This window comes from Ovis aries, chromosome 15 (genome assembly GCF_016772045.2).
Source record: "Ovis aries strain OAR_USU_Benz2616 breed Rambouillet chromosome 15, ARS-UI_Ramb_v3.0, whole genome shotgun sequence".
NCBI classification, from domain to species: domain Eukaryota; kingdom Metazoa; phylum Chordata; class Mammalia; order Artiodactyla; family Bovidae; genus Ovis; species Ovis aries.
In genome coordinates this window covers 81,786,426-81,796,230 of record NC_056068.1, presented here as the reverse complement: position 1 = coordinate 81,796,230, position 9,805 = coordinate 81,786,426, and the positions used below count along the sequence as shown (strand labels likewise).

At 43.9% G+C, this 9,805-nt stretch overlaps 1 long non-coding RNA gene across 2 annotated transcripts in view; it reads left to right on the top strand.

Annotated features, from left to right (window-relative positions):
• The window catches only part of LOC132657848 (uncharacterized), a 43,999-nt gene that overhangs the window by 15,185 nt on the left and 19,009 nt on the right, over window positions 1–9,805 (top strand). The window lies entirely within an intron of this gene.

The window sequence follows — 9,805 nt, the reverse complement described above, 5'->3', positions numbered from 1 at the left end:
AGTGAGTAAAAGGCCCAGGTCTGGGGTTCAGAGATCTGCCCAGTAGACCTGATTCAGTCAGGAACTCACTGTGATCTTGGGCAAGTCATAGCCCCCTCTTGGTTTCAGCCTCCTTATCTGTGCACCTATTAGGTTGGACTAAATGGTCTATAAAGACATTTCAATTCTCAAATAAATGAGTTTTATGGACATGTATTCTAGTTCTCTGTCTTCAAACAGGTAGAAAACAAAACCTCTCAGGCCACAGAATTACTTAGCTATGTCTTGAAGCAGACGTGTCTATTTAGCCTGTCACTTTTGTTTTTTGCCAGCTGAGTTTATTAGCTTCAGCTCAGTTCAATTCAGTTGCTCAGTTGCGTCTGACTCTTTGGGACCCCATAGACTGCAACACACCAGGCTTCCTTGTCTATCACCAACTCCCAGAGCCTGCTCAAACTCATGTCCATCAAGTTGGTGATGCCATCCAACCATCTCATCCTCTGTCATCCCCTTCTCCTCCTGCCTTCAATCTTTCCCAGCATCAGGGTCTTTTCCAATGAGTCAGTTCTTCCAATCAAGTGGCCAAAGTATTGGAGTTTCAGCTTCAACATCAGTCCTTCCAATGAATAGTCAGGGTTGATTTCCTTTAGGATTGACTGCTTTGATTTCTTTGCAATCCAAAGGACTCTCAAGAGTCTTCTCCAACACCACAGTTCAAAAGCATCAGTTCTTCTGCACTCAGCTCTCTTTATGGTCCAACTCTTGCATCTGTAATGACTACTGGAAAAACCATAGCCTTGACTAGACGGACCTTTATTAGCTTAGCTGTGAACAAACCGCTTTAAGACTCAGTGGCTTCAAACAGCCACCATTTGCTATTGCTCACAGTGCTTTGGGTTCTGTTGGGTGAGTCTACTGGCTGGTCCAGCTCAGCTCTCCTCTGTCCGGCTTTCTCATGCGTCTGTGGTTAGCTGGTGGAGGGACCATAGCTAGGTGATTTAGTGTGACTTCTGACACATATCTGGGCTTCCCAGGTGGCTCTTGTGGTAAGGAACCCGCCTGCCAATTCAGGAAACAAAAGAGACGCTGGTTTAGTTCCTGGGTTGGCAAGGTCCCCTGGAGGAGGGCATGACAATCCACTCCAGTATTCTTGCCTGGAGAACCCTCTGGACAGAGAAGCCTGGCGGACTACAGTCCATAGGGTCATGAAGAGTCGGACACGACTGAAGCGACTCAGCACACAGGCCCACGGTCACATATCTGGCAGTCGGTGGACTCTCGCATCTCAGATGCTTTTCGAAAGTCTCCTGAACCATGCGTGCTGATGTCCCGTTGACCGCTGGCATGGAAAACCCAGATTCAAGGGGTAGAAAAGTGCACTCCAGTGTCTGCAGAGAGGAGCTGCTCTCTCAGTGCATGGATGAAGGGGAGGGAAGAACTGTGTTTTATCCATTCTGTGTTGGCATCCTCTGTTTAAATCAGATCTGCCTACTTTGAAAACGCTGATGGCAGTATCTAGCTGTTTGCCAGTTAGAACACCTTAAAATTCCTTTCTCTGAATTTACCTTCTTTCATTCAATTTTCCATGGACATGGAATCCTAATGGAGACCATCCTCTATGAAAATCCTTTGATGCTGAGTTAGTGTTCTCAAAAGTAAGCAAACTTATTCCAGATACTTTATGATGTACCATCTCATCCTCATCACTCAAGTTTTAGCTTTCCTCTGGACCTTTTCTAGTTTCTCTTTCTCCCCCACCTGCTTCTCTGAGCATCATGATTGAAACATTATAGTACTAGCTATCTGACAAACGTGGAAGTTGAGTTTTATTATGCTTTAATTCATGCCAGTTAATTCTGGAGATATATTGAGTGGAAAACTCAATCGTTAGAGCATAGAAATTTAGAATTAATTCCCAGTCCTTTTATTTACTAGCTATGGCATCTTGGCAAGTGATATATTAACTTACATATTCATATTAACTCACATGTTCATTAAAATATTTCATTCCTTGTTAAAAATGGAAATACTAATTGTTGCCTTGATAGCTCAGTTGGTAAAGAATCTGCCTGCAATGCAGGAGACCCTGATTCAATACTATGTCTAAGAATACTCCAGTATTCTTAGACTTCCCTGGTGGCTCAGACAGTAAAGAATCCACCTGCAATGAGGGAGACCTGGGTTCGATCCCTGGGTTGGGAAGGTCCCCTGGAGAAGGGAAAGGCTCCCCACTCCAGTATTCTGGCCTGGAGAATTCCATTGACTGTGTATAGACCATGGGGTTGCAAAAAGTCAGACACAACTGAGTGACTTTCACTTTCAGGATAATTGAGAATGAACTATAAAGTACCTGGCATGTAGTGGGTGTTATATAAATCGTAATAAAAACAATAGCAGTAAATGTTGCTTCCGTTATTATTACCACTTTAATCTTGGTGGCCAGATGCTTGGTTTTGCATTACGTTTGCTTTATTTCAGGGTGGGGGAGCCTGGTGGGCTGCCGTCTATGGGGTCACAGAGTCAGACATGACTGAAGTGACTTAGCAGCAGCAGCAGCTTTATTTCCAAAGTTACGTTTGGTTTATTCATAAACTAAATGTCCTATGTGTTTTTATAAGAACATTGGAAATGTCACACGGAATTAGTCCAGAAGTGGCTTTTCTTTTTTTTCCATTTCTAGTTTAGAAGTGACTTTTCTGAATGTTTAAAGCTTGATTATCTTCTCACTCCCAGTGTTGCTCCTGTAAAGTGCTCTAAAATAACTCTTCTGAAAAATAAAATAAAATAAAATAGCTCTTCTGTTGGTTTCAGTATCTGGGTTGTGTGCAGACTGGCTTGTAGATTGATGTCTGTGAGGCAGGGCTGGGTTAGGCAGGGGCTGGACAGAGAGCACGAGAGCAGCTGTCTTACGAGACCTGACCATCCAGGAGTTAACATAGACAGAAATGATTGATGAGTTTGCAGAGAGTTCCGACTCTAATCCATCCTACTTGATAATAGCTTGGACAGACTCTTCTTGACCAGGTAATTTCTTTCCCTTGAGCCAGCCTGTTGTTTTTGCCCCTGCACCTAGTCTTAGCATTTGCCTCCAAGAATTGCTGTTACTGGCTGTTCAAAAAGGAAGCAGAGAAAAAATATTGATAGATCTCTTGAAAATAGAAATGAAAGTCAGAAAGAAAACCTCAGTAGACAGTTTTGATAAGTAGAGAAAATTAACCGGAATGCAGAAAAGAAGAGCAATAAAGAGAAAACAGAAGAAAGAATATAATAATAAGTCTAATTCAGGAGTTTCAATAGCAGTTACAGAAAGAGAAAAAGAGAAAAACCAGGGGTATAAAATAATTTAGAAATTCACATTTGACTACCCAGAAAAATTAATGAAAATAGACCCACATGACTAAATTTCAAAACAGTGGCTACAAATGAAACACCCTTGAAGATTCCAAGAGGAAAGAAAAGTCAAATCACATGTAAAAGATTAGAAATATTAGTATTTGGGTTTTTCAGTAGCAATCCTGGAAATGAGAAGACAACCAGCCTTTAACCATTCAGAAGAGCAATGGTTCTAAACTAGAATTTTACACGCCAACCAAACCATCCAACTATTGAGAGGATATAAATTACAACATTTTCAGACAGGCACAGTCTCCCAACTTCATCACCAGGTGCTGTTTCTGAAAAGGCAGCGGGCAGCGTGAAAGCAAGCTCATTAGTTATTAGTTATTAAGGAAAATGTAAATTAAACCTACAATGAGCTATAACTGCAAATTTAGCAGGATGGCTAAAATAGAAAAGTGGCAATACCAAATGCTTGTGACGATGCAGAGAAATAGGGTCTCTGATACACAAATGCTGGTGGGAATGTGGAAATGCTGGTGGGAATGTGGAAATGTAAAGCCACTCTGGAAGAGAGTTTGGAAGGGTCTTACATGTACTTACCATGCAACTCAGAAATTGTACTCCTGTACATTTACCCCAGAGAAATGAAACTGTTTTCACTCAGAAATCGGCACCTGAATGTTTCTCACAGCTTTATACATAAGAGAAAACTAGGTTAAACAACCCAAATGTCCTTCAGTAGATGATGCTTAAACAAAATCTGGTACAACCATACAACCATGCATAGAATGCTACTCAGCAATTAAAGAGAATGAACTACGAACAAAGCTAGAGGAGGTGAAGAAATTCAAGCTGAGCTATTTCAAATCCTGAAAGATGATGCTGTGAAAGTGCTGCACTCAATATGCCAGCAAATTTGGAAAACTCAGCAGTGGCCCCAGGACTAGAAAAGGCCACTTTTCATTCCAATCCCAAGGAAGGACAACGCCACAGAATGCTCACACTCCCACACAGTTGTACTCATTTCACACACTAGCAAGGTAATGCTCAGAATCCTGCAAGCGAGGCTTCAACAGTACATGAATTGAAAATTTCCAGATGCACGAGCTGGATTTAGAAGGGGCAAAGGAACCAGAGATCAAATTGCCAGCAAATGTTGGATCATAGAAAAGTCCAGAGAATTCCAGGAAAGCATCTACCTCGTCTTCATTGCCTATGCTATGAAGACTTTGACTGTGTGGATCACAACAAACTGCAGAAAATTCTTCAAGAGATGGGAATACCAGACCACCTGACCTGCCTCCTGAGAACACTGTATCCAGGTCAAGAAGCAACAGTTAGAACCAGACATATAACAACAGATTGGCTGAAAATTGGGAAAGGAGTACTTCAAGGCTGTGTATTGTCACCCTGCTTATTTAACCTATATGCAGAGTACATCAGGGGAAATGCCAGGCTGGATGAAGCACAAGCTGGAATCAAGATTGCTGGTAGAAATACAATTACCTCAGATATGCAGATGACACCATCCTAATGGCAGAAAGCAAAGAGAAACTAGAGAGCCTCTTGGTGAAGATGAAAGAAAATAAATGGCTTAAAATTCAGCATTCAAAAAACTAAGGTCATGGCATCCAGTCCCATCACTTCATGGCAAATAAATGAGAAATAATGGAAACAGTGAGAGACTTTATTTTCTTGGGCTCCAAAATCACTGCAGATGGTGACTGCAGCCATGAAATTAAAAGACACTTGCTCCTTGGAAGAAAAGCTATGACCAACCTAGATAGCATATTCAAAAGCAGAGACATTACTTTGCCAACAAAGGTCCATATAGTGAAAGCTATGGTTTTTCCTGTGGTCATGTATGGATGTGAGAGTTGGACTATGAAGAAAGCTGAGCACCGAAGAATTGATGCTTTTGAACTGTGGTGTTGGAGAAGACTCTTGAGAGTCCCTTGGACTGCAAGGAGATCCAACCAGTCCATTCTGAAGGAGATCAGCCCTGGGTGTTCATTGGGCGGAATGATGCTGAAGCTGAAACTCCAGTACTTGGGCCACCTGATGTGAAGAACTGACTCATTGGAAAAGCCTGTGATGCTGGGAAAGATTGAAGGTGGGAGGAGAGGGGACAACAGAGGATGAGATGGCTGGATGGCATCACCTACATGACGGACATGAGTCTGAGCAAGCTCTGGGAGTTGGTGATGGACAGGAGGCCTGGCGTGCTGTGGTCCATGGGGTCGCAGAGAGTCAGACACGACTGAGTGACTGAACTGAACTGAACTGCAGTACAGCTCAGCACTCTCACACACACGAATGAATGCAGGGTAAAAGATGACAGGAACTGAATCGTTCTAGTGACTGCAGGGTACCAGCGTCAGCTTCCTGGGTTTGATCTTGCGTCTCATCCATCTAAGATGCAGCCAATTGGATGATACACGTGAAGGGCATGTCACTCTCTTATCTTTGCAGCTTCAAAGAATTTTGAATGAGTCTGTAATTACTTCTGTTTCACTTTTCACTTTCTTGCGTTGGAGAAGGAAATGGCCACCCACTCCAATGGTCTTGCCTGGAGAATCCCAGGGACGGGGGAGCCTGGTGGGCTGCCGTCTATGGGGTTGCTCAGAGTCGGACACGACTGAAGCGACTTAGCAGCAGCAGCAGCACAATTACTTTAAAATGTAAAAAAAAAGAAAAACTTTGAAGAGCTTGACTGGTAAAAAATGCGTACTGAAATACGAAATGTAGTGAAGTATGTGTGTGTGCTCGTTTTTGTTTCTGTGGTACAAAGTCATCCAGAAAAAAATTTCGTCATAACAGGACAGTCAAGAGATATGTTATATATGGAGAAAGGGGGGGGAAGTTACTGGAATATATGATTTTGTTTCTTGTTTTTGCTTTCTTAACAAAGGAGGACAGCAAGAGAGAGAAATAAATGAGATATGAGGTGAAAGAGGGTCATGGAAAAAATCCCAAGATGATGAGAAAGCAATCTTGAGATGACAGCCGGGTGCCCATGACGGAGAGTGAGCAGCCCGAACATCTCCAGTAGAAATTCCTTCAAAATGATGAGACCGGTACAATTCGTAACATGAATCATTGGGTTACGAGGACTTAGAAAAACTAGTGGAGAGTTTGGGGTTGAAAAGCAAGAAGGAAAAGAAAACCCATAATTCTAGGGGGAGAAAAATCACTGTTCAAATTAAAAAACCAGTAAATAGTTCAGCTCTGATGGTATATATTGTCATAAAGATGTAAACAGTATGTCTCTCTGACCAAAACTGCGAGCTTTTTAGAGAGCCCGGGTGATGGAGATGTTCGTGTATGCGTTGGTTGGGATTTGGAAAAAAGTTAAATCTTGATCTTCCATTGTGAGAAGACCAGTGTTTTTCCACTTTTTTACATCAAGGTATTCATAGAACATGATATTTTTCTGGTTCAGGCTGACTTCGAAGTATTTTGAGTTACAAATGGGCCTATTTGTGACTCAAGATAATTTTGTGTGGCTAGCTGATTTTTTAAACCATGTAAATAAATAACTGTGATTATTGAAACCATAAAGAAAAAAGGGTACTTCTAGTGTGACAAGGCAAGTTAATGTATTAGAGGAGGAAATCTTACATCAAAATATAGTGACTCGTTTTCCTTCTCCACTTATCACCCATCAAGGGTGTGATAGAATTATGGCCCCCAAGAAAGGCCCACGGCCTAATTTCCAGGACTATGAGTACAATAAGATATCCCAGCCTGAATGTGTTACCCTAAGTGACGGAAGGAGCTTCACAGACAGTTACTGAGCTTACTTCACAACAGGGAGATTGTCCTGGATTATGGGCCCAGTGTGATCACAGGATGTCTTAAAAGCAGAAGTAGAAATCTGAGAAGGACTTGACAAACCGCTGCTGGCTTGAAGGCGGAAGGGACCACATGGGCAGAAACGCAAGTGGCTTTTAGGGGCAGAGAGTGGCCCCTGGCGGACAGACAGCAAGGACGCAGGGCCTCATGCCCACAGCTGCGAGTCACTGGTTTCCTCCAGGGATAAACGAGCTTGGAAGAAAATCCCAAGCCTCAGAACCACAGACCTGGCCAGAGCTCTGAGTTTAGCTGCCGGAGACCCCGAGCAGGTGCTGCTGTTCTTCAGTCGCTAGGTCGTGTCCGGCTCTGCCACGCCGTGGACAGCAGCACGCCAGGCTCCTCTGTCCTCTATCTCCCAGAATTTGCTCAGATTCATATTGATGGAGTCGCTGATGCTATCTAATCTGATCCTCTGCTGCCGCCTTCTCCTCCCGCCTTCAATCTTTCCCATTATCGGAGTCTTCTCTAATGAATCGGCTCTTTGCACCAGGTGGCCCCAGTATTGGAGTAAGGAACATAACCTGACTTCTGACCAATGGAACAGAGAGAATAAATTTGTACTGTTTCAGACAGCCGTGCTTGTGGAAATTTGTTGCATGCGCTGTGCTTTGCTTAGTCCCTCAGTCGTGTCTGACTCTTTGTGACCCCGTGGACCGTAGCCTGCCAAGCATCTCTGTCCTTGGAGATTCTCCAGGTAGGAATACTGGAGGGGGCTGCCATGCCCTCCTCCAGGGAGTCTTCCCAACCCAGGGATGGAACCCAGGTCTCCTGCATTGCGGGCAGATTCTTTACCATCTGAGCCACCAGGGAAGCGCAAGGATCCTGGACTGGGTATCCTCTCCCTTCTCCAGGGGATGGTGATACAAGGGGGTAGCAGTTAGAGTTTTTCCCATTTTGAGCAAGATTTGAAGTATGTTGTTTTTTGTCGTTGCTGTTGCCTTAGCAACTCTTATTCAGAATAACTTCTGTGACGAATAATTCCGTCCTTCCTCAGCCTAGAACCATAAACGGTTTCCCTCTGAGGCCATAGTCCAGCTGAATGTTTAGCAATGGGCTTAATGTGTGCAGCTATTTATGGACAGTGCTCAGTCCTCTACAGAGCCCAGCCTCTTCTGGGCCCTGGGTTCTCTCCATCTGCCCAGGACAAGAGAGAAAGAAGAGATTGTGAGAATAATGCGGGCCTTTTGGGGTCAAGCCTGGCAGTGGGAGCGTCACCTCGTCAGCACTCCACCGGTGATGGCTGCCTTCCCACCTCCTAGCTCTGGGGTGTTCAGTCTAGCAAATTAGAGTGCACTTCGAACAACCAGCTCGTTTCTCCCGAGGTTTCTTGGCAACTGTGGGTATACAGTAGTAGCATCAGAAAATCAGGTCTTCCCAGTATTACCGCCCCTCCCCCTCAAAAAAAACCCAACATGTTTAAAATAAGGTGGTAAGAAAACCCTTGGATGCCTCTAAGTGAATCGTAAACGCTCTGTTCCCGTCCTCCTTGGGCGCCTTGTCTTTATAAACAGCTGCTTCACACACTGACACTCCTTGATTGCCTCCTACACACGTCGGTTCTGTCAACCCTACACCCAGATGCACTGATGGGCTGGCGTCAGTATCTCAGAAAGGGGAAGCAAGGGGGGCACCTGACCACTCCAGCGGCTGGCAGAGGGGGAAGCACACCTTTTCCTGAGTGGTTTTTTCATCTTGTTTTTACCCTAAGATTCTTCAGCAGCAGTCCAGCCTGCCCAGCCCCCGGTGGGTCGGTGGGGAGAGGAAGAGCTGGCATTTCTCTGGGTGGCCAGTGGCAACTCTCCAGCCTCCACCTGCCCAAGGACTGGGTTGAATTAGAGAAATGTCAGGTTTTGTTTTTTTTTTTAATTGATGTAGAAACTGTTTTCTCCCTAAGACACTTTTTGCAGCTGTTTGCAGTTCGTATATTTTTCTCTACTGCAGAGCTTACACAAAATTGAAGAAGAATGTTAATGTTCAGTTTTTATTATCCTGTGTTTAAAAGGTTTTTTTCCCCCCCTGCGGATCTATTTGTTAATGGACCAAAAAAAATTAGTATTCCCAGCCAAAAAAAAGCACACAGCCAGTCTCTCCAGCTCTGTGTATCATTACCCTACTGCATGTAATTTCACTCGCCTCTAGGTGAAGGCTCCAAGCTCACATTTATGTTTTTAAACATAATTTACTGAATCCCTACTAGAAGGATCCTTTGTGCAGAATCCTGTAAAGACATAGATATAGCGCAATCTTGGGGTGTTCATAAGAAAACGAGAGAACTATGAGAGTGTCCGTGATTTCAAAAAAAGAAGAAAGTTGGAGAGATATTCCTGAAATACTATTTTAAACTTCTTGAAATAGAAAAAGGGGAAAAATGCAGACATCAACAAAGGTGGTAAATATTAGTGGGAAAAAGGCTGGTGAATAACCCCACACGTATCAAACACAGTTCAAGGAGAAAGAAGACTGCAAATGTCATCAGGCTTGGAGGATGGAGGGCAACTGCTGGCTTGTGATCAGTTCCCTTTGCCCACTGGGGGTGACACTGTATGTCATGAGGGTAAGAAATTAGCAGCGGCGAGCAGAGGCGCATGACGGCAGCAGAGCTTCGAGCGACTCATGCGTCCGTCATAATTTC